Source organism: Hibiscus syriacus, unplaced genomic scaffold (assembly GCF_006381635.1).
Source record: "Hibiscus syriacus cultivar Baekdansim isolate YM2019G1 unplaced genomic scaffold, ASM638163v2 tig00111634_pilon, whole genome shotgun sequence".
NCBI lineage: Eukaryota > Viridiplantae > Streptophyta > Magnoliopsida > Malvales > Malvaceae > Hibiscus > Hibiscus syriacus.
Genome location: NW_024063140.1, coordinates 737,494 through 763,109, shown reverse-complemented (window position 1 = coordinate 763,109; position 25,616 = coordinate 737,494). Strand labels below are relative to the sequence as shown.

The 25,616-nt window shown below is 32.4% G+C and overlaps 1 long non-coding RNA gene and 1 pseudogene across 1 annotated transcript; both read left to right on the top strand.

The window, feature by feature from the left end:
* The window catches only part of LOC120166332, a 35,106-nt pseudogene extending 28,672 nt beyond the window's left edge, over nt 1-6,434 (top strand).
* Nucleotides 6,435-9,638: 3,204 nt separating this feature from the next.
* Nucleotides 9,639-24,723, top strand: LOC120166277. The gene is made up of 4 exons (XR_005519911.1): nt 9,639-9,797; nt 13,973-13,983; nt 23,238-23,243; nt 24,712-24,723. It is a non-coding gene; the product is annotated as an uncharacterized LOC120166277 (long non-coding RNA).
* The last annotated feature ends 893 nt before the right edge of the window (nt 24,724-25,616 follow it).

Here is a 25,616-nt window from a genome sequence, read left to right as displayed (position 1 = left end):
CTAAAACTCGCCCCTGAAACTATTGATAGAGGCCTCATATAGAAATCAGATCTACCCTCTCAGTCTGAACTCTATTTAGGTCTCACAAACTAACCTAATGAGGTCTCTACGAGTTTGGAGAATATCTAGCCCTCTTAGCTAATGACTATGAAGGTCTAGAGGGATCAAGAGCTCTCTTACTTTTCTCTGTTGACTCGCCATACAATCTGGCTCCCATGCCCAAGACTCTCTCGATCACCTTCAACGATGAGTCAACTTAAAAATTACCCTCGGTGGATCGATGACTAAATGGGTGAGGATGTCGAGATGGTGGCATTCCTTGAACCTTCTTTAGTAGTGGTATTCAAATGTCATCAAATTTGGTACATACCGACTCAGTCGAAGGAACCCCCTCTCATACTCAAACATAGACAACTCTCCCTAAGTCAGATATAGGAATTGATCTTTCAAGTTGTCAGTGTGAGCCTCTCCTATATACGTCTGGAAGAACTCATCCAAGAAGTGCTCCCATATGGGTTTCCCATGATTCATGGCCAACTCCATGGTCTCCCACCAGTCTATAGTGTCACCCTTCAACATGGCAATGCCACACTATAGCTTACTCTTTGGGTAAGATGCATCTGACGAAGTTTCTAAGGGGTCTCTCTCAACCACTGATCGAATGCTATCAATTCAACATCTCCAAAGCTAAAAAGGTCTATAGTATTATACCTCTAGATTATATTAAATAAGGACTCTTGTGATGTAACTACGAGAGGGGCTGACGGTTCTAGCTGGGTAGGTGATGCGACTGGTGTCCTAGGTATGGCTATAACTATGTGTCTAAGTGTCACCATCAAATCCTGAAAGAATGTCTCCTCGTCGAGCCCCACGTCTCTTGGAATATCATACTCTAATTATAAGACAAAATCTTCATTAGTATCGCCACTAGGGAGGCACGACAAATAACTAGGTGATACACTGATTTTTCTGAATTTTAGAAATAATATTCTAGAGGAATGTACTCATATCGACATTCACTACTCTAACCTGCATGTTCTAGGAACGACTGAACCTAACACTCTTATACCTTTAAATGTAACAATCTATCTAATACGATTTGAATATCAATGGATTAACACGATACAAGGGGCCACCGAGGTGGATAACCCAAAACATTGTATAATAGTATTCATTAAAGTTATAAACTATAAACATAGTATTCAGTTTAAAAATATGGGAAGCTCCCAAAATATGTCCCAACATTTCAAATAGAGTATTTCAAAATACAGTGACGACTCAAATACATGAAGGTTTATAAATAGTACATGCCCTCTAATAAATAAATCAAGACATACTCTACTGCTTTACTCGGTCTGGAAAATTCTTTGTGTGATAAACTCCTCGAGGCTCATCCTAAGAACCTACGTATGAAAACAAATTCCAAACATTGATCTCACAAACTCAATGTCACACTAATAATATAACTATACTACATGCATCCACTACACGATCATCCAGTAAACAAAAACATTAACATACAAGTACGATAAGCTAAATGTACATACTGAGGTAGGCATCATGTTGTGGTCGGAGGTTTTCGCTGCATCTCGGGACACATACCCTACTAGTCTACTTAAGGTGACATCCATAATTTTTGCATTGGAAACATAAACCTAACCAACCTACTAGTTACGATTACATAGTGCATCTGTGCCCGGCCAACAACTGAAGTACCTTACGCATTGATTGGGACATGTTCAAATATTCTAACAAACAACATGATCATCATACTGCTAAAATAACTCAGATGTCCTAACTGTTTCCCGAGTGTCACATAAATAGTCAATTTTATGCCATCCTACATACATCATTTCTAATTGTAATTGCATCCTTTATTGTTGTTATCACTTGTTATCTTATTAATGAAGTTTTGATGACCCCTGATCCCCCTACCCGAATGCTTAAGTTGAAATGGGGTTCTTACCCAATTCAAGATGAGGGTACTGATACCGAGTCCTTTGATATTGATATTGAACTTTGGGTATCGGTACTAACCTGTGGTGCTGATATCAAAATAGGCTACTATAATTCAAAATCTAAAGGTGGTATCGATACCCCACCTCAAGTATCGATACTCTTGGAACAGTATCGATACACAATAAACTGGTATGGATACTTTCAGCTAAAAACACCTTGTTTTAGGCTCCATGCAACGTCCTCTATCCAATCTAGACGAAAACCATATCGAGGATGTTATCGAAAAATTTAAACTGAAATGAAACAATTAAAAAACATAGATAATATAAAATTTCAATCATCAAACAAACTCAAGCATCAAAATTCTAATCGAAATAATCACGAAGCGACATAAAAACAAAATGAAAATCGGATTTGGTGAAAACATGGATCATAGATGTTAACATAAGTTAACCCAAAATGAAATAACATGGAGCTAATATAATATTAACTTGAAATCATTAAAATCGATTCAAATATTCACCAATCCAATCACATGATTGATAATATCATCTCATAGAGAATTATTAACAATTTATAACTTGGATTTATACTTAAAGGTTATATTCAAAACTTATGAAAATCCAATAACAACCCTAAATTTTAAAACTATGAGAATATTTCACTTATACAGACATTACCACAAAATAAATACACAACCATATTTTAATGATTACTATCAAATTAGATCGTTTCATAGTGTTATCTTCTTAAAGGTTGAAATTGAAACTTTTCAAAGACTTAGGGACTTAATCTGAATTAACCAAAATATGATCTTAAAACAAAAATGATATTCTTAAACATAAAAAGTATTAGTAAGCCATTATTAACCCTAATAAAATAATTAGGGATTTTAGGGATTAATTATTAATCTTTCAAAAGTTTGGGGACTAAACCGGTAGTTATATAAAGGTCAAAGATTTGTCTTAAAATCATATCAACTTCATATTTCATTTAACACATAATTCACATTCTCATAATTTTGATTCCAATAAAAAAATTAGGTTGCCACTGGAAATTTGGTTTCTATGTGAAAAATCAGGTTGCCACCTAAAATATGGGTTCTATATGAAAAATAAGGTTGCAACCTAAAACTGGTTCCCAAATTGATTTTCTGGTTTTCCAATAAACTTACACCAATTTAAAAAAACTTATTACTCATCAATTTGCATTTATCAACCAACACACAATCAAATACATGCTTCTTCATAATAACAATTTCATGCCAACATGATTATGCCAACTACCATATATTTTACATACAAATCATCATTTAGCATGATCATTTCATAACCATTAAAAATATTATCTTATCTATAATAGGAACATATCCAAACCAATCAACACATCAAACATATTATCATGATCATAATCATAATCATCTAGAGTAATTTCGAACTTAACACACCAAACCATAACATGCTTATAATCTTTCATGAAACTTATCATAGGCATATTTATGCAATATGAGATGATTGTACATACCTGAGAGCTTAATAGCATGCTTGTAAAGACTTATCCTTTAACAACAAGCCCTTACGGGACTCAATCATAACCGATATACACATATACACCTAAACAAGACTTTTAAAATTTGAACTAATTAACATACAACCTTAGCTACTTATTAATTACACAACAAGTCATATGTCACCATATAAGAGTTTAAACACAAAGAAATTACATTGTTTACTCGGGAAGTAACTTGCAACGTCCAAAATACAATCAGCGAGCTATTGAAACTTATTTCCTTAAATGGTAAAACAAATAGAGTGTAAGCTTATATAGCTTAGTGAGGTAGTTAACATAACACAAATAAAATGAACATAACATATTAGATTTTCCTTAATATGCTTGAATGGAAAATGACACAATGAACACATCATAAGAAGTAAATTCATGGCATGCACAAATAGAATAATTGACAATATGCGATTTTCATGAAAATAACTTATATCATAAACTTAGCAACTTGTAGCTTAGGTTACTAAAAATCATAAACAATTCATCAATGAACTTTCTTTTCATAGTATCATAGTCATATTTATTCATTAACATGGCCGATTGACTTTCATAGCAAGATTTATATCATATAAAGTCATTATTAGGCCTATTGGATTATAAGTACGGATACACTAATCCTGAACCAAACCATCGACAAATATTAGAGAATGATTTATCCCTCTAAACTGTAGCCAATGACCAATGACACATCCCTGCTACTATCGCCAAATAAGGATCGTAATCTAACCTTATCATGAGTCCAAATGGACTCTATGGAATGCTAATTGTGTCCAAATTTACTTAACATCCAAGGGCATATTCTCTCTCTTCTTTTCATTTTTTTCCACGTGAAGCCACTCCAAAGGTATAAAATGCCTTTCTTTCTTTTTTATTACAAATGAAAATAGCTTATAAAAAATTCTTATTTGATGACACATATATGATGTGTCACCAACTTAAGGAATTTGGATAAATTAAGACTTAGATCCTTTAACAAACATGAACATAAAAGGGTTTCCAACTTTTCTCACATTCCATATTTAAACATATTTATTCGAAAACTTTATTCAAGTATAATAATAAAAATAAAAATTTATCGATTATAAAAATCAAGAAATTACTAGACCGGTTTATGGGGTGTTATAGTTCATCCAATACCGATACTCAAACCCAAAAATGCATTGTTTTGAGCATGAAAATGTGACCTAACACTACCTATTTGCCCCATTAAGGCCATTAAACAATGTTTAAGTCTTATGTAAGATTTTAGGGAACATAAAGAGTCAGTTTTCATGTTGAATAACTTCATAAACTATAATCTAATAAGAACATGCTAATAAGAACATGCTCATATGCTCCATGAACTCATGCAAGCAAACTAAGAACACTTAGTGACTCACATGTGGTATAAAGAGGTTAGAAATGTGTTACATTAGTCTTAAGTTAAACATCCTCAAATCAACTAAGAACCAACTTCTCTTTGCCCTTGATCTTGAAATTTTCTCCAATCTCTTTCATTAATCATAACAAGGGAAATAAGTTACTAACCCATTTAGGAACTTAGAATAAATCTAAGAATACTTCCTAGAACTTAAATCCATTAAAAACGGATTGAAAATCTATAGTTTCTTAAACCTCCACTTAGGGTCACTATGACTAAAACTTGATTTTAATGGCTTGAATGGAAGCTAATGATGAGTAGATTACAACCCTTACCTTGGTGTTCTCGGATTAGGCTCGCAAGACCAAAAAGTTTCAACCTTTGATCAATTCTTGGAGAGAGAGAATGAGATGAATGATAAGGAAGAAGATAAAGGAAAGTAGGGTAAAAGAGGGAAGCTTGAGAAGTTATATCATCCCAATTAATGAGAATTCAGTCTTTCAAAATAAAATTGGTATAAACGCTCCCTTGGTCCCTCAATTTTTAAGCTTAAATCAAAACTACACTTTTTAAACTCCAATTGGGCCAAGCCAAGCCCAAACTTGGACTAAGGCTTTCTATAAGCTAATGAGTTCATCTAAGGCCCTCTCAGGTTAGCCCGAAACTCTTGACCTAGAATTTAGGGCGTTAAAAGCAAATCCTTTCTTCTTAGTTATTACATTATTTTAGAACTATAATTTTTGTTTTACCTTTAATATTTGATCATTGTTGAAAGGGTTTAATTGAAGTATTGAGCTTTTATTTCACTGTTGGGGTAGTAGGACACCACAAAGTAGGGTATTACATAGTTGTTGAAGTACCCAAAGATGATCTCGACATGGAGAAGTCGTTTTACGGGCCAAATGTTTAGCCTGGAGATGGTAAACTATATCAAAATTTGTAGATCAATTATCTTGCAAGATCATGTTTAAAGAAATTTTCTTTTGAAGATGTTTTGCCTAGATGGAGGCATATTATGGAAAATTTCCATCACGAGGCATTGTAAGTTATATAGATAATATGTGATTAGGTCACCAACTGGCCATACATGTTTTTATGATAAACATGTGTGAAGAATATCAACTAATGAGATTTTGTTTTTGTTCATTATGTGCAATTAGGGAGGTGGCCAAAGCGGTTGCAAGGATCATAGCGCTTGCACTCGACCTCAAGGTTGATTTTTTCGGTAAGCCTGAGATAATCGGGAACTCTATTGCCACCTTACGGTTATTACACTATGAAGGTCGAAGATCGTGAAACTTCATTACTTTGATTTCCGTGTCTGTGCACAGTTGATATATAACTCTTAAATCTTGTATGCTTTTCAGGTCAAGTTTTTGATCCCTCGAAATGAATATAAAACTGGTGCATATTCAGAAAATGGATTGATTACACTCTTGGCAACAGATGATATGATGGGTCTGCAACTATGAGTGTTGTAGTAACATATGATTATACCATAGTTATACTCTGTATTTCACTAGTTAACAAAAATATATTGTGGTTCTTGTTGGAAAATTATGATAAATTAGAAAATTTGAGGCATATTTTCTAAGAGTAAAGATGGAAATTCAAATGATAACTTTGCGGATTCATTTTCTACTCCATAAGATCTTTACAATGACATCTCATATGCTCAAAACAGTTGAGTGATGAATGAGAAATTGATGCTCAAAGTAAGGTACATGTGAATTGTGTTTTGTAAGGAAAATGGGAAAAACCCATATCCCACATTGGTGGGATATTAAGCAAGGAAATGATTTATATACACAAACCAACTTACTAGTCATTGAATGACTTGGATTGAAATTGTGCATCGCGTGCAGGCGTAAGGGGTGTAAATTGAAGCCCGCCGAGCCCTTCAAGGTTGGGGGTGCACCCGTATAATGTGGGCGACGCTAAAGTCCATACTGATAGGGCACTTTTGGGGTTTAAGAATATTTTACGCACTACTAATTAAATATTTTCCTTGAATGTGACATATCTTTTTTAATATTTTGAATTAAAAAGGATATTATATGATTTCCTTTTTAATCCGAATATTAATTTGGTATGACTTGCATTTCACATCTATATTATAATTAAGGCAATATTAATTTATTATTTCTAATTTTAGTCGGATACTAATTAATAGCCATGATATATTATTTCCAATTTTTTAATATATTAAAACACTATAAATACTGCGTAAATCAACTAAATTTTACACAACCAAAAATCTTTTATTTTCCCTATTTTCGGTGATATTCTACATGATTCATTGTATCCAATGTATTCTACATATAAAGCAGAAAACAAATTGTGGGAGGCATTGGACCATAAATATCAATCAGAAGATGTTAAACCTAAAAAGTTTTTAGGTGCCAAATTATTGAAGTATGCTTTGGTTAATTCCAAACTAATTGTAAAACAAGTGGAGGAATTCCGAATGATTATTAACAAAATTCTCGATGAGAATATCGTCATAAGTGAATCATTCCAAGTGGCAACTATTATTGAGAAACTACCTCCCTGATGGAATGACTCTAAGAATTACTTGAAACATAAGAGGAAGGAAATGACCATAGAAGAACTTATTGTCAGACTTCGCAATACAGATGAAAATATAGTTAATTCTAAAAAGCTCAACAAAGAATCCTTTAAGGAGGCTACGACAAATATGGTTGAAGTTAAGCACTTCAAGAAGGAAAAACATCCCAATAATAGGTCAAAGATAAAACCTAAAACTGGCATTTCCAAGAAGGAAAAGTTCCAGGGAAAGTGCTACAACTATGGAAAGATGGGGCCCAAGTCTACTGAATGCAAACAACTAAAGAAAGTCAAAGCTCGCGAGGCAAATGATGTGGAAGGAATTGTCAAAAAGTGGAAGACTTGGATCTATGAGTTGTGATCTCTAAAGTCAACTTGGTTGACTCTAACCCAAGAGAATGGTGGCTTGATACTGGATCCATGTGTCATATCTGTTGCAACAAGGATTCTTTTTCTAAGTTGATATCCTGCGACAATGGGGAGAAGCTTTACATGGGAAATGTTGTGACTTTCGAAATCAAGGGGAATGGTATTGTGGTCTTGAAGATGACATTTGGAAAAGAACTCAAGTTGTAGAGTGTATTGTATGTTCCTAACATACGAAAAAAATATTGTATCTGGAACACTCTTAAGTGTTAATGGCTTTAGGATTGTGCTTGAATCCCAAAAGATGATTTTTTTTCTAGGGGGAATGTTTGTGGAAAAAGGGTTTGTATCCAATGATATGTGGAAACTAAATACAATCTCTGTAAAAGCTAAAATAATGAATAAGAATATCGTTTCTTCTTCCGTTTATATGATTGAGTCATTTAATTTATAGTATGGTATGCTTGGACATGTTAATTATGATACCTTAATTAGGTTGATTAATTCGGAACATATCCCTTTGATTTATATAAATTATAAACATAAATGTGAAACATGTGTTAAGGCAAAATTAACAAGATCTTCATTTTAAACAGTTGAAAAAAACACTGAACCTCTTGATCTAATACATAGCGACGTTTGTGACTTAAAAATTGTACAAACAAAGGGAGTGAATAAATATTTTATTACCTTCATGGATGATAGCATGAAGTACTACTATGTCTATTTTCTTAAAAGAAAAGATGAAGCTAAAGAGAAATTTAAACTCTATAAGCAAGAATCAAAAGCCAACTTAGTAAAAAGAGTAAGATGGTAAGAATTGACAGTGGTGGTGAATATGTTGAACCATTTGGTGATTTTTTTACAACATGGTATTATTCATGAAATAACTCCACCCTATTCTTCTCAATCTAATGGAGTAGTCGAACAAAAAAATTGGACTCTAAAAGAAATGATGAACACTTTGTTAGGAAGTTCTAGGTTATCTGAAACATGTGGGGGAAGTTGTTCTTTCAGGAAATTACCTTTTAAACAAGGTAGCCCAAATGAAAAATGACAAGACACTATATGAGTTATGGAAATGCTGAAAACCTTCATACAAACACTTAAAAATGTGGGATTATCTTACCAAGGTAATGGTCTCATTACCAAAACAAATGAAAATATGTCCTAAAATTGTGGATTGCATTTTCATTGGCTATGCAAAACATAACAATGCATATTGGTTTCTTTCGTATGAATTAAAGAATCTGAGATTCATAAGAACTCAATAATGGAATCAAATAATGCATCATTCTTTAAAGATGAGTTCCCTTACAAGTCTAGGATGGTTGATCATAGTTCAATAAAAATGAACTTTAGAGACTAACAATGAAGACAATCCAAATGATCAACATGAGACTAAAACTGAAATAGAGCCAAAAAGAGAAAAATTGGCTAAAGTGGAAAGATCATTTGGATCAGATTTCCTAAATTTTATACCAAAGGTTGAACCTAAAACGTACCACGATGATATACAGTCTTCGGAAAACACCTTATGGAAGAAATCCGTCAAAAGATAGATCGATTCCATCATGAAAAATCACACATGAGAATTAGTGGATCTTCCTCTAGGAATGAAACCACAAAGTTCAAAATGGATTTTTAAACGGAAAATGAAAGTTGATGGAACAATTGACAAGTGTAAGGCCAAATTGGTAACTGAAGGTTACCGAAAAAATGAAGGCCTTGATTATTTTGATACATAATATCATGTATCATGAATAATATCCATTAGAATGGTACTTGCAATTTCTTCTATGCAAAATCTATAAGTACATAAAATGGATGTTAAAATTGCTTTTCTAAATGGAGATCTCGATGAAGAAATATACATGGAACAACCCAAGGGTCATGTAGTTTCAGGTCAAGAAAGAAAAGTATGTAGATTGGTGAAGTCTTTGTGTGGACTTAAACAAGCACTAAAACAATAGAATGAGAAGTTTAATAATGCCATGATGACAAATGACTTAAAGATAAACGAATGTGATAAGTGTGTAAATGTCAAAAACATAAACATAAGATATATGATTCTATGTTTATAAGATGATGGCATAATCATTGTTTGAAGTAACAATGAAATGGTAAAATGTACCAAAGATATTTTAAAATTCAAGATTTAACATGAAGAATATGGGATTAACCAACACGATTTTAGGCATCCAAATTAAAAGGTCATTTGAATGTCTCATATTGACTCAATCACACTATGTGGATAAGGTTCTTGAGAAATTTAACAAGGATGATTCTGGTATAGCCAGAACTCCAATAGATTCTTGTTAATTTGTCTAAAAACAGTGATGAAAATGTTCACCAAGTGGAATATGAAAGGGTTATAGGCAGTCTAATGTATCTTATGAGATATACTAGATTGGACATTATTTTTACAGTAAGTAGTTTAAGCAGATTTATAAGTAATCCAGGAAAAGACATCTAGAAAGCAATAAAAATGATATTGAGATATCTCAGATATACTCGAGATTACAAATTGTATTATTCCTAAGAACCTGACATTCTTGAAGAATACTCTGATTCCAGGTGGATATAAGATATTTAAGATCCTAAAAGTAAAAGTGGATACGTATTCACTTTGAGAAGAGAATTTGTGTCATGGAAATTTTGTAGCTCTAGATAAATCTAGAGAGGAAACAAAGTGGCTTCGATATTTTCTTGAGGGCATACCTATATAGCTGAAACATGTTCTCACAATATGCATATACTGTGACAACCAAACAACAATTGCTAGAGCACATAACTACATGTACAATGGTAAATCGAGACATATGCATCATCGACACAATATCGTTAGACAATTGATCTCAAATGGAGTTATCTCTATTGATTTTTTAAGATCAAAGAATAACATCGCGGATTCTTTAACCAAAGGGTTAAATCAAGATTAAGTTGAGAAAACATCTAAGGGAATGGGACTAAAGCCCATGAAAATCAAAAGGTGTTATGTGAAGGAAAACCCTACTTTGTTCACTAGAGGTCCCTAAATCTAGGTTTAAAAGGATTACCTAATTACATAAAACATGTACGGTCACTGTGGGAGTTTGCAAATCCCAAGTCCGTTCCTATTAAGTAAAACAATGATTAAAGTGGTATAAGCTAAGCAAGGCTTTTAATTACCATTGTGTGGTCTGATGTGTCGAGAAATGTAAGTAAACAATGTGAGAGTGAAGTGAGGTCGCTTCAAGGAGACTATAGGGCATAGTTCTTTGAAACTGTTACATAAGCAAGCAATGTTTACGGCTATATGGACATGCTCATGAGAACTAATATACTTGTCAGAAAGACAATTGTGTGAAGTATATCATTTACACAAACGGAAGAACAGATCAAGGACACCACATCTATTGATGAGCCAGTAAAGTAAATATACTATACAACTATCATTCGTGGGGTCTATCACAACATTAAGTTAAAAGTTTTTGATAAAATCATCAATTTCATTCATGTGGGGGATTGTCGAAAAATTGTGATAATTTGGAAACTTTTAGGTATATTTTATAAGAGTAAAGATAGAGATTCGAATAATGAATTTACTGATTCATATTCTACTCCATGAGATATTTACAATGGTATCACGTATGCTTAAAATGGTTTAGTGATGAATGAGAAATTGATGCTCAAAGCAAGGTACATGTGAATTGTGTTTTGTAAGGAAAATGGGAAAAGTTCATATCTCACATTGGTGGGATATCAAGCAAGGAAATGGTTTATATACACAAACCAACCTACTAGTCATTTAATGAATTGTGTTGGAACTGTGCCTCGCGAGAAGGTGTATGCGCCCTCGTATGGCGTGGGTGACAAGAATATCCATACCGGTAGGGCCCTCTAGGGGCCTACGGATATTTTTCCCACTACTAATTAAATATTTTCCTTGAATGTGGTATATCTTTTTGAATATTCTAAATGAAAAATGATATTATATGATTTCCTTTCTAATTAAAATATTAATTGAGTATGACTTGTAGTTCACTTTTATATTCTAATTAAGGTGTTATTAATTGATTATTTCAGATTTTATTCGGATAATAATAAATAGCCACAATATATTATTTCAAATTTTCTCCTATGTGAAAATACTATAAATATTGTGTAAACCAACTAGGTTTTACACAACCAAAAATCTTTTATTTTCTCTGTTTTTAGTGATATTCCCTAACAAGAAAAATGTTTGTGATCTCGCAAGTTTTGCTACTTTATGTTGATCATATCATTTTTGTATCCTGGGAGACAGATGACCAAGATATCTCAAGCAGTAAGAAGTGACCGAAAATCTATCTTAAGGAAACTGCGTAATTGCAGGTATCAACTCGTACCAATTACTACTCGAGTTATGTACTCTTAACTGTATCTCTTTTCCTTTACTAATAAAATTTTATTTTATTTTATTTTCGTCTCGGATTGTGTAACAATCTTAAGAAAAAATCTTATTCTTTTACCTTTCTAAAACAAATTTGAGATAATTCAGAAAAACTTATGGAAATCAAAGCAACACATTTGTTTCAAGAATTATCCTAACGTTTTAACGAGTTTGCTTAAAATGGAGAAACCTATTGAACAGAAATTGTCGGTGTAGTAACATTGGTTACTAATTTTGGTTTTGTTTCTTTTACAGAACAATGGAATCAACAAATTCCAATGGGTTACCCAGCTTGGATATGAGAATGATGGTTCTAGTTCATAATCAAAATCCGAATGTGAATCAATTGACAGTGGCAATTAACCACAGTGAAACACCATTGAAATTTTGAAGGGAATTTTTCAAAATATGGCAGTAAAAGATGTGGTTCTATCTGACCACGGTAAACTATGAAAAGTTCTTGAAGGAAGATCCTCATGCTTTTAAAGAATAAGAAGGTAAATGAGAGGTAGATAATATCACCGCCTTTAACATGGTTAAAGCTTGGAAACACTTTGACTTCATATGAAGGAATTATATCCTAAATTGTCTACATTATTCATTGTATCCAGTGTATTATACGTATGAAACGACAAGGAAATTGTGGGAGGAATTGGACCATAAATATCAATCCGAAGATATTGGAGCTAAAAAGTTTTTAGTTGACAAATTCTTGAAGTATGATATGGTTTATTCCAAACCAGTAGTAAAACAAGTGGAGGAATTTCAACTGATTATTAACGAAATTCTCGTTGAGAATATGTTAATAAGCTAATCATTCTAACTGGCAGCTATTATTGAGAAGCTACCTCCCGGATTGAATGACTTCAAGAATTTCCTGAAGCATAACAGTAATGAATTGACCATGGAAGAACTTATTGTTAGACTTCGCATCAAAAAGAACAATAGAGTTAATGCCAAAAAGCTCAACAAAGAACCTTTCAAGCCAAATCTGGGACCTAAATTTTGAATTTTCAAGAAAGAAAAGTTCCATGGAAAGTTCTACAACTGTGGAAAGACGGGGCACAAGTCTACTGAATGCAAAAGACCAAAGAAAGTCAAAGCTCACGAGGCAAATGTTGTAGAAGGAATTGTGAAGGATGTGGAGAACTTGGATATATGTGTTGTGATCTCTGAAGTCAACTTTGTTGACTCTAAACCAAGGGAATGGTTACTTGGTACTGGAGCCATACGTCAAATCTATTGCAACAAGGATTCATTTTCTAAGTTGATATCCTGCGAAAATGGGGAGAAACTCTACATGGGCAATGTTATGAAATCGAATTAATCAATCGAACCAAATTAGTTCAGTTAATTTGGCCGTTCATCGAATTAGTTCAATCGGGGAACGATTAATTTTTTTTCAATATTCGGTTAACGATTAATTTGGTTCGAAATCGGTTAATTAACTAAATTAACGAATTATTCAAATTAACCAAAAATATTTATTATTAAATATATTATATATATTAAATCCATATTTCAAGTTCAAAACCATTCAGAATTAAGATCTATTATTTTTTAACCACACTAAATTCATTAAATTATCAATACCTAATTAAATTTTAACCCAAATAAAAAATATCTTTATTATAACCATATTAATCTAATTAAAAATATATAAAATTTTTGGTTAACCGACTGAAATAAAGTTTGGTTCGGTTAAATATTTTAAAAAAAATTGGTTCGGTTAACAGTTAAAGAAAAAAATTTGGTTAATTTGGGTAATGGTCATTCGGTTCGGTCAATGGACAAATTAACCGTTTGAACAACACTAAAAAGGGTTTTGGGGTACTTAAATATGAGGGACTCGTTTTTCGTACCCCTAGAGTTTCGAAGTGTAGTTCAGTTTGATCATCTCTTGTAATTGAGCTTTTAAATTTCAATTTAATCCCTCTTATTTATTTTATTTTATTTTAAATTTATGCCCTAATATTTTTTGTAGAATTTGTTCTTTTTTATTTTTATATTTATCATATCTTTATCCTAACATTTATTTTATTTTTTAAGGATAATAATAAATTTTCAAATAATAGTCAAAGGTAAATAATTCGAATCAAACTTAAATTTTATTTTTTTAAAAAAAATTTAATTTTTGCGATTAAGACAATTGGGTAATCAATTGGTACCGAAAGGATGACTCGAGGGTGCTCGTCCTTCCTCGATCATAAACGACTCATGAATCCGACAAATCTCTAGTAAGATGTAGATCCAGTAAACAGTAAGTTCGAGGTGTTCGGTCCACCTATTTAAAAAAGCGATCGGTGGTGACTCTATCACACAATTCAAGTCAAAATACGAACCTGAAACCACCCGAAGGATCGTTGCAACACTTTTCGCATTCCCTGTAGTTTTGAAGCATAATTCGATTTGGTCACCTGTTGTAATTTTGCCACTGAATTTTCTTTTACATGCAATTTGGTCCTTTTTTATATACTTTATTTTTTATTCTAAATTGATACAATGACTTTTTTGTTTTGAAAATGTTTTAATTCTTTTTTTCTTTTTTTCTTTTTATACTTATTTTATCCTAACATTGATTTTTTAAGGAACTCATTAAATTTCAAAGTAATCTTCAAAAGTAAACAATTAGTATTGAACTTAAATTTTAATTTTTTATTTAAATTTTAAAATTTCCGCGATTAAGAAAATTGGGTAATCGAATGGTACCGAAAGGGCGACTCAAGGATGATCATCCTTTCTCAGTCGTAAACGACTCCCGAATTTAACAAACGTCTCGTAAGACAGAGATCCGGTAAATGGTAAGTTTGAGGTGTATGATCCACCTAAATCAAAAATGATCGATGGTGACTCCATCATTCCAAGTCGAAGCACGAATCTGAGACCACATAGAGGACCGTTGCGACAAGAATAATAAGAGTAAAAGAGAGAGATCGTTTACCTACAGGAGATGGTCGTCGATCATGGAGCAAGGAGTTAAGGGGTCTATGGTTTTCTAAAATGTTTAGGTTTCAAATTAGGTTATTTTGTGGATAAACGAGAGAAATGAGAAGCTAGGTTCGATTTAGGCTAGTTGTGAGACAATCGGTCGCCTTTGGTGGCGGTTGGAGTGAGTACAACGCCAATCTATAGCGGAGATGAGTTCTAAGTGGGTTATATCAAAGAAGGAGAATAGGGTTAGAGAGTTGAGATATGATTTCTCAGTTCTAAGGCTTTCTTAGGTAGTGAGAAGTAGTCGAAATGGAATGCGATCACTATAGTACGATGATAGTCGGCGAAAAGTTTGATAGCTTAGGGTTTTCTATAAGGCAATTGTGAGTGAGGGAAAGGAGAGTTTAGAGTAGATGAGTTTTTAGGGTTAGGTTAAAAAAACCAAAAAAAAAAGAACCTTTATATCTCACATGTTTTAAAACAAAATGGGCAAATCAGTTTTTAGTCCCCTAACTCTCACGTGTTTTTACATTCTGGTCACTAGGGTTTATTTTTGGGTTAACTCTCTTTTAGTCCTGGAACTTTAGTCGTGTTTTATCATTTTAGTCCTAATCTTTATTTTATTATTTTATTTCGAATTTTGCATTGTTTCTCTTGTATTGTTTTATTTCAGTCACTATTTTATATACACTTTTTGAACCTGTCTTTTTATTTTTATTACATTTTAATCCATGTTCTAACAATATTATTAATTTATAATTTACTAACCTATAACTTATTCATTACCGACTTACTAACCTTATAATTTAGTAACCACTAACTTTCAACTTATTAACTGCTAACTTCTAATTTTTATTCGATTTGTTAATTTTTGTTACTTACGTTTCTTTGGCGGTGGCGAAGGAAAGTCGGCAAATGGGAACATTGTTGGAAGATTTATGCTAATTTTTCAGGGTTCTTTTCGGATATAATGGCAGATTTTGCAGCTTTAAAAGAAGGAAATGGTGGGTTTTGTTTAACAGTATGAGTAGAGAAGATAGATTTGGGGATTGCTAGTTTTGAGTTCCTGAAGATGGAAGCCATTGCTGATGTTAAAAAATGAAGCTTGAAAAAACTGGGAGAGGGATTAGGGTTTTAGTATCTCTCCTAGAAAAGGTAAGAGAAATTTCTAATATGAGCATTTAACTCGAAGTAATACAAAAACTACTCTTTTCGGGGCGTATTTTAAGTTTGGCCCATTGGAAGTTTGCATGCTAGGGTCGAAATCCGTATAAACACATTAAAATGTAAAAATAAAAGTAAAAATAAAAATAAGTTAAATACCATTTTGTCACTCAACTATACTTTTATCAAATATTATGATCATCTAAATTTTTTTATTATCATGATTTTTTTATTTTAAGTTATGCCTTTAAATTTCCAAAATTTACATTTCAGTCCCTAAAATTCCAGTCTTTTCTTAATTTTCCTAATTTTGTTAATTTAAGTTTTACATTCTGTTTTTGTGCATTTTAGTCCTTTATTTGATGTGTTTCAATTTTAGATCCTTATTTTAGATTCTTTTCAATTTAGTCCTAGAATCTTGATTTTAGATTGAACCCTTAGTTTTATATTTATTTTAATTTAATCCCTGAACTTTTTAATTTATAGGAATATTCGATTTGGCCCTCGCCTTAATGCCCAATGGTCCATTTCGATTATTCGAGTCAATAATTGGTTAAAATCAATTATGATTAATATTACATTCTTCATTTTAGGCTTAATTTAACTTTATTCCTCTAATTTAGGGGAATATTCGATTTGGCTCTCACCTTAATAACTGAGGGTCCATTTCGATTATTCGATTTAACAATTGGTTAAAATCAATTATGACTAATATTAAAGCCTAAATTTTTTAGCTCTAGTCCTCTAGGTTCTTTAAATTTTATTATTTGACACTTTAACTTAGACAAAAACCTTAATTAACCCATTTAGTATAATTAAATTCAATAAATTGATTGTTTGGTTGCACATCTCAATTTCAAAAAAAGACAATGTTCATTTATTAGGAGGTTAATAGTGTACCTTCCACATTATGCCCGAGGTGACCAATGTTGATTCCCAAAGTAAATCAACATCCTTTTCAAAACCCTACATCATAATTTCTAAATCATCAAGGCAATGCTTGTTTATAAGGATTGAAAATGAAGCTTCCGCTAGTGTCTGAGGGTGGTTGTTATTGGTCTTGGTAAATTAACATCGTCTTCAAAATTTGCATACATAATGAATTTTAAATTAAAAAAAATTCTAAACTCGAAGTTTCCAATTTTAAAATATAGGGTAATTGACTAAGTATCAATTTTGGGTGCTACGGCGTGCTAATTCTTCTTCATGCGTAACTGATTCATAAACCTGATTTCTTATTTTCGCATACCAAAATTTGATATTTTTTATAAAATAAAAATATTTTATTAAAATTGTCCAATTTTAAGTGTTTCAATCGCACCTTAAAAATGATTGGTGGCGACTCTCATATTTTCATTAAAAATCCTTCTAAAAACCCCGTCGTCGTAACTAATTGACTTTTCTCCTGAAAGGCCGACTGCAACAGAAATAATCGAAGAAAATATTAGAGAACAATGGTGTCGAAGATGGTACGATATAAAAATGAAATTTTTAGAGTTTTAAAGTTGTTTTGGAAGATTATGAAATGAAATAAAACTAAAAAATAAAACCCAAATAACATTGACAAAAAAAAAAGCAGAGCAATTTGAAAATGCTAAATGATATACGTGATATACTAGAGTGAAAATGGTGTAATAAGCCAACACTAACTTTTATGTTGCCTCAAATGCGACGGTGAAACAAACGAAGACTAAGAAACAAGTACAAACTTAGCGCTTACAAATATTGGGATACATGTTGTAATCACCATTTTTACCTTCCCTATCCAGCAACCAACGACAGCTGCCTCTCCACGTTGCAGCTACAAACAGCCTCCAGCAAGCTGGGACAGCAGCCCCTCCACGTCCCAGTTCCAGTGGCTTCCATCACCTCCTTTGGCCAGTGACTCACCGGGTTATCCTCCTTTAACCGGTCCAAAGGGTGTACGAAAAAGCCTATAAAAAGCCCCCATAAATGAAGCAAAGGGGAGGGGGCAGAGCAATCAAACAAAAAAACTAATAAAATAGAGTGAAGATACCGAGCAACTTACCTTCGTCGGAGCATCCAAATCACCGAAAAACCACCAAAAAACCGAAGGTAAAAACTTAGATCTACGGAGTTTGGGGGTTTTTAGAACAAGAGGAAGTCGGAATCGGATTTAGAAATAAAAGAGAATTTTTTTTGGGTAATTTTGTAAAATTCAGGCCACCGTGGACGGTGGCTGGCGACGGTGACCGGCCGATCACCGGTATTCCTCCGGTGAGGGAGCTCTAGAGAGAAGCTAGAGCTTCTCTCTCTAAGAGAGATAAGCAAATGGAGAGAAATGATAATTTAGGCCTATTTTGCCCTATTTATACCCTTACCAAAACGACGTAGTTTTGGTGAGGGCCTCTGTGTAATTTCCCGGATGGGAAAACCATACACATTATCCTCCTGATTTTATAGACTTATATTTTAGTCACTAAATTAAGTTTTAGAGCATTTTAATTTTGTTCCTGAATTTTATTTTATTATATTTTAGTCCTTTCCAGTAATTATGTAATTTAGGGTAAATAATATATTTAGCCCCTGTAACTTTATTAATTTTTAATTCAATCCCGAATAATTAATATAAGATAAATCATACTGTTAATACTTAGTTTTTATAATATTTTAAATTAGAGATTTTAATTTTAATATGTTATAATTTTTTCCTTAATTTTAATACTTTCATTTATTTTACAAGTTTTATTATCGTTTATTTTATAATATAATTTTTTTTTATTTATTTTAATCGTTATTTATTTATTTTTATATGTTTATATATTAATTATTATTGATTATTATTATGTATCATATAATATATATAATAATAATATTTATTTACTTATTTTTATATTTTATATATATTAATAAAAATCCTATTTAAAATTTTAATTTTATATAAATTACTTTTAAGAAAAATAATCATATTTTAATATTATTTTTTAATATTAAGAAATGGGATGTCTTAAAGCACCTAGAAGTCCTTTTCTGATATTCTTAAATAAATAAATATCATATTTTTATAAATTATATATATATTAATTTATTTTAATTATTTTTAGAAAGATGTTATTTTAATATTTATTTTTAAGAAAAGAGCTGTCTTAAGGCACCTAGAAGTCATTTTCTGATATTTCTAAATAAATAAATATTTTATTTATAAATATATATAAATTAATAGATTTTCTTAAAAATTATAGTAATAAATTTGAGATAACAGAATTATAAATTAAATATATTTGAATTCTTAAATTCTATTATTAGAGACAATTTATAATTAAAAAGTACCAATTTTGGGCGTTGTAGGGGTGCTAATCCTTCCCTAAACGTAACCGACCACGAATCCCTTTTTATTATTAAAAAGAACAAATTTTTGGTTAAAACGCAAACTAGTTTATCTTTTAAATGATGTTTTCTTAAAAACTCTTTTAAAAGATGATTTTTTAGGTATTCGACCTACCTGACCCAAAAGGCCGATGGCGACTCTAAAAATATTTTTTAAAATAAAAATCATTAATTTATTCGTATTACTTTTCCCGCCAAGTAAAATTTCGTGCCCGGACGAAAATCGGTTACGACAGCTTGGCGACTCCGCTGGGGACTGTCAAACTTTAAAATTAATTATAAATTGTCTCTATTAATTAGAAATTAAAAATTCATTTATTTAATTTTTAATTCTTTTCTTTCAAATTTTTATTACTTATGATTTTCATAATATTCATTATATTTTTATTTTTTATTTTTACTTTATTTTCAGATATTAAATTTTATTATTTATTGTCTGTCAAATGTTTGAATATTTCTTCTCACACACAACACTTGCATTGCATAACATAAGCTTTCTAATCAAGTTTGTCCCTTTTAAGTGGGAGTGAAAGCGACGTCTTCGTGAGAATTTATTCTCCGTGTCAGACCTAGCAAGTAACTTTCGGGGTGCATATGCTCTATGTCTTCGTGAGAATTTATTCTCCGTGTCAGGCATAGAGAAATATGTCCCCTCGAATTGAACTCGATCCGCTTAAGTCTGTAATGGACTAGGATTGAGGGTTGACAGCCCAAGGGGGCATCAACAAGGACAGTTCGAGTACCTTTACTCCTAGAACTGAAAACCTGTATATAATAAACCCTAGAAACTCTCCCGATCTGAAACCATGCCGAAATTTTGTCAGTAGGTATACACAAAGGAGAAATAAGCTCTAGCTTTTAATTTATTTTATTTCCTTTTCTTTTTCCTGAATAAATGCATGCGAACTAGAAATCATGCGGTTAGGTTAAACTTTCCAAACAAAGCATGGAACTAGAAAGCATGAGGTTAAGATTTATACCTTGATAGATAGATTTTTTTTCCATTAGTTGGTACTAACTATTCTATTTTTTCTTATTTTTTTCATGCATGTTACATTGCTCTAATCTGTTCATATTGATTTCTTTTGTTTGCATTGCATGATCATGGCATAACCAAAAGGTGTTTACTGGAAAAACTGTTCATCATATTGGAAAGAAATTGTAAATGGACAAAAACTTTTATGATCAAACAAAATATGATGCGGCCAAGGAAAGACATCCTGAAGAAACTACGAGGATCGAGGGAAGTTCTGTACATAGAGAACCGGTTATATTAATACCAAAATTATTACACAAAGATCCTACCAGATTGATACCAAAAGCAGTCTACAGTAAGAGTATCAGTCGGGACATTCAGAGTAGTGGAGGTTTTTATGAAGCTCAAGCATGTTATTTGAAGGACTTGAATGACCAAAACAAGAAATTGAGCACAGAAATGAAAACCATGCATGAAGATTTTCAGAAGATCAGTCAAGCCTTTCGAAATGCTGGTATAGGAAACACCCCAGAAAAGTGGATCACAGGGGTCACCAAGCTGAAAAAGAAATGCAACATATATGAAGATCTTATTCAAGAACTTCTTAGACAGAAAGGATATCTTACAAGGGAAAATGAGCAACTCCGAGAAGTGACACAGAAGATGAAAGAGAATGTCATGGAAGAAGTTGCAGTCCACACAAGCAATATGGTTCTTAAATGATAGATTTAGCTGACTTTATAAGGAGATGAAGCAGACTGAAGACTCAACTTTTGAGCATGAATGGAAACCAAATGGGCTTTGGAGAAGTTAGAAGTGAAAGATATCCCTATATGTAAAGTTTTGTTTGATGTACCGAAACTTTTATGTTCAATGAAATCTGTTCTAAGATTATCACTCTTGAGTAACACCTTTTCATATATACATTTGCATTTTGCATCCTTGCATTTTTCATTTTGTATTTATACTTTTATGTTTCCTTTTGTATTGTACAATTTATATTTTTATTGTTACATTCACATATTTACATTTGTATTTACATTTTGTATTTTTACGTTTATATTTTCATTTTTGCATTTGCATCTTTGCATAATTACATTTTATTTTAAACTATTTTTCATGCATTTAATCATGACAACGTGGAATAATTCGTGGAGAATTCCATGACAGAATTTTTGAAATCAAAGTGGAGCTAACTTGGTCTTCCTAAAGAAGGATAATAGCCATGAATGAGATTTTTGCAAGAATTGGTAGAATTGAGAAACTGCAAGAGCAAATTATCAAGACTCAACAAGAGATGATTGAACAAGCAAAAAAATTCCAAGTTGATTCAAAAGAACAAATGACCAAACTGCTGGACATGATGAATGATATGATCCATGGAGAGAAACCAGAAGATCCTGCTGCGAAGGCTATGAATGAGGTTCTGAATGATAATGACGAGTTCGACATGATAGTGTCTGATGATCAAGAACCTATTAGTGAGTATGGTAATTCAAGACAGCCTCAAGATTTGGTCCCAAGAGACATTGATGAATTAATGGTGAATGAAGAATCAATGAAAGAAAGAAGTTTTGTTGTAAGACATAAGCTTTACCCAAAGAAGAGGAGCATAAAAAAGGGTCAAAGGCTGATCAATGAGAAAAAGAATGTTCAGGATTTTCAATTTCCTCCCTTCCACTTTTCGGGTGAAAAATTACATTAAAAAATGCTCTCAGCTGGATTAACTACTCCACGCTATGTTCAGCCACAGTGGCTTCCAAATGAAAAGTGGACCTATAAGGAGGTTCCGTGGATATACGACATTGAAACTCTAAATTGTTCAGCTAAGGTTCCTAGTAACCTTGAAGGAAATTTCCAAGATCCCTTAGAGCAAGCAATTCAAAAGTGCAAGGTAAAAGAAGGGGTTAAAATTTGATACTCAGAAATCATTGCCTCGACGGAGACTAATGTGATTAAATCTTGCAAAGAATATGGAGTGCAAGAAAATGAAAAAGAAAATAGAAGCAAAAAAGTTCCCATGGATGTAATCCGAGATTGGTCCATAGGTTTAAAAATAAACTGGGAAGATGCGACCATGAAAACATCTCAAACACCTATATCAGACTTCCTGAGGACAGAGGGAACTTTGGGCAGTGTAGAGAACTTGACAAATACTACGCCCATCACAGCTGCAATATGTGTTCAAAACCAGGATAAGGCTATTGTCACCAATGAGAATTGTTTTGAGCCCAACTTCCAACTGATAAACGAGGAGATGAGATCTGAACAAAAAGTTGCTAAGAAAGAAGTAGAAACTGGTGCGTTTGAGGAATCATCCAAACAAGCCCAGATAAGAGAAATGATCAAGAAATGGGGTACAAATGAGGACAATGACCCTGATCCTATTACATACCCAACTTTAGAGGATTAATGATGCATAAACAAGTGGAAGTGTTATCTACCACTGTAGTACTTTCTATTTTCAGCATCTTGTTTGAACTTGTTTTTTTTTTTGTTTCTTTTCTCCGCTTTTGTGCAATAAATAAATGTGTGTTGCTTTTATGGTTATGAGCAAGGAATCAAGTTTTAACCTTGAGATTATTGAGTATCAAGTAGATTAAATATTCTTTTAATTTTTCAAGAGTTATAGATCTTTGGCAAGTGGTAAAATTATATCTTCCATATCCCATCCAACGCCAATTACTTGATCCTTACTAAAACCAAATTTTGACCGTACATTTATCTAATACTCTGAAGAAATGTCTCTACCTGTTTTTGAGACACCAACTCTAGATGTTTACCTTCTCGGATAGAGTTGGTTGGTTTATGATATTACCCCTTCCACCATATATATGATCTCAAAAGTCACACATTTAACCTTCCAAATACAATGCCATCATAAAAAAAACCTCAAAAGAACCAAACTTTCAGTTATCCGTGAATTTTCCTGCAAGAAGAGATGAGATGAAGCATCATGGACCAACTTATCGAAGATAATTTCCAGTGATTGGGACATACAAGTGATGATTGAAATAAATATATCATGCACATTTTTTCATGTAAATAAAGTTATCTTGAAATTCATCCCCCTGTGGATACCTCTTTTTACAAAGGTTTCTGTGTATGAGATGATGAACGACATTGTTTCATTTATCCATATATATATATATATATATATATATATATATATATATATATATATCCTTTATTGTCCCCATTTGAGCCTGAATGATTTTTCTTCTAATTCAACCCTAACCAAGGATCACCCTCCACATTGGGGGGTAAAGTGAAGGATATTTTCCCACAAGAATAAAGATTGTCAATACAGTTTTATTACGAAGACAAGTTTCCATGAAGTCAAGAAAGTTTTGAACTACAAGGTATGTCAAATACAGAGTGCTTGAAGATCAATCCAATCAAGAATAATGGAAAATCTCGAAAATGCAAAAGGAAAAGGAGGTGATCAAAGCAATTAAAGTATTATACTCATCCAGCAAAGAAAGAAGAAGGAAAAAAGAAAAAAAGGAAAAAAAACAAACAAAAACGAAAAGGAAAAAAAGAAAAAAAGAAAAAAGAAAAAAAAAAAGAAAAAAAGAAAAATTGAATCAAGATGGTTGACTTATTGAGCCTCAAGTTACAAGGTTGATCAAGTACAAATAAGAAGAGCAAGAAATGCTGGAAATATGAGAAAATGGAAATGAATCCAAAATTTGGCAGTCTAGAGGGATCCAAATGATGGAAAAATTCCCAACAAAGCAGATCCAAGTTAAGCAAGGCAAGGTGAAGGCATCAGAATGAATTGATCCTTGGTTTGATTACCTATAAACACTTATTTGGGCCTTTTTATCCCTTTCTTTCGTAACCATAAGCCAAGGCCTACGTTACGTACCTGAAAAGTCCATTCTAATCATACATGGATTTCTAAGTGAAAGAGAATATCTTCAGATTTCGTTCCGCCTCTCAAGATTGATTTTTATTTGTAAAAATTGGTTTTTAAAATCTTTAATGCATGATATGAAAAATGATAAAAGGGGGGGTCCAAGATGTAAATTGTTAAATAACATCTTGAAACCAAAGGAGGATTCAAGTTGAAAACCTGAAAAGGCGGCTCGAATATTAAATGGTGCAACAACGACATAAGAGACGATCTTAAGCTCTTAATGAAGCACTTCACATCTCAAAGATGTTCCTGAGAGTCAGACACAAGAAATATCTCTACGAGATGAGCATAACAACGAGAAGTATCTCTACAAGATAAGCATAACAATCATTTCTTCAAGTTAACCCAAAGAGACATATATGTTGGACTAACCTGAGAGACATTACTTTACCAGAATCCACCTACACCTTAAATCAGTTAATAGTTTTGACACTTGCCATAGGACTATGATTTTTGAATGAGTTAAAAGAGTAGTTGATTTATTTGATATTTATTAATTTCATGTCTTATGATTTCATTCTATTGTGAACCTGTGATAGGTAACATTTTACAAAATTCTTTCATTCTTCGATAAAGAAAGGAGAAAAAACGTTTTCAAACAGGACAGTCTCAAATGAGGAAAGTCCTTGAAGCAATTATTGCTTATTCTACCTCTGTTGAAGAAAAAGAATGAACGAGACCAGAATGATGAAACATTTCACTTTCTTGAAAGCAAGTGGTCCAAGAAGCCAGAAAGTCTGGAGAATTGAACTTGTGGCGCTCTCCGGTGACATCATTAGCAATCCATTAGGAAAGATTATCGCTTATTTCATGCTGAGGGCGATAAGCATCACCAAACAAATTATTTTCCCCAGCCATCAATCCATGTTTTTGGCAGATTACATCACAGAGATATAATTCCCAGTAAGATGTATTATGGGAATGAACAAGTCACTACCTGCACTCTGGTTATACTGTGATGCTAGCTCAAGTCTTGATACATCATTGCTGCCTCTTCCATGATGATCAATTTCCTTGACAAGATTATATCCATTATGTCTTTCAG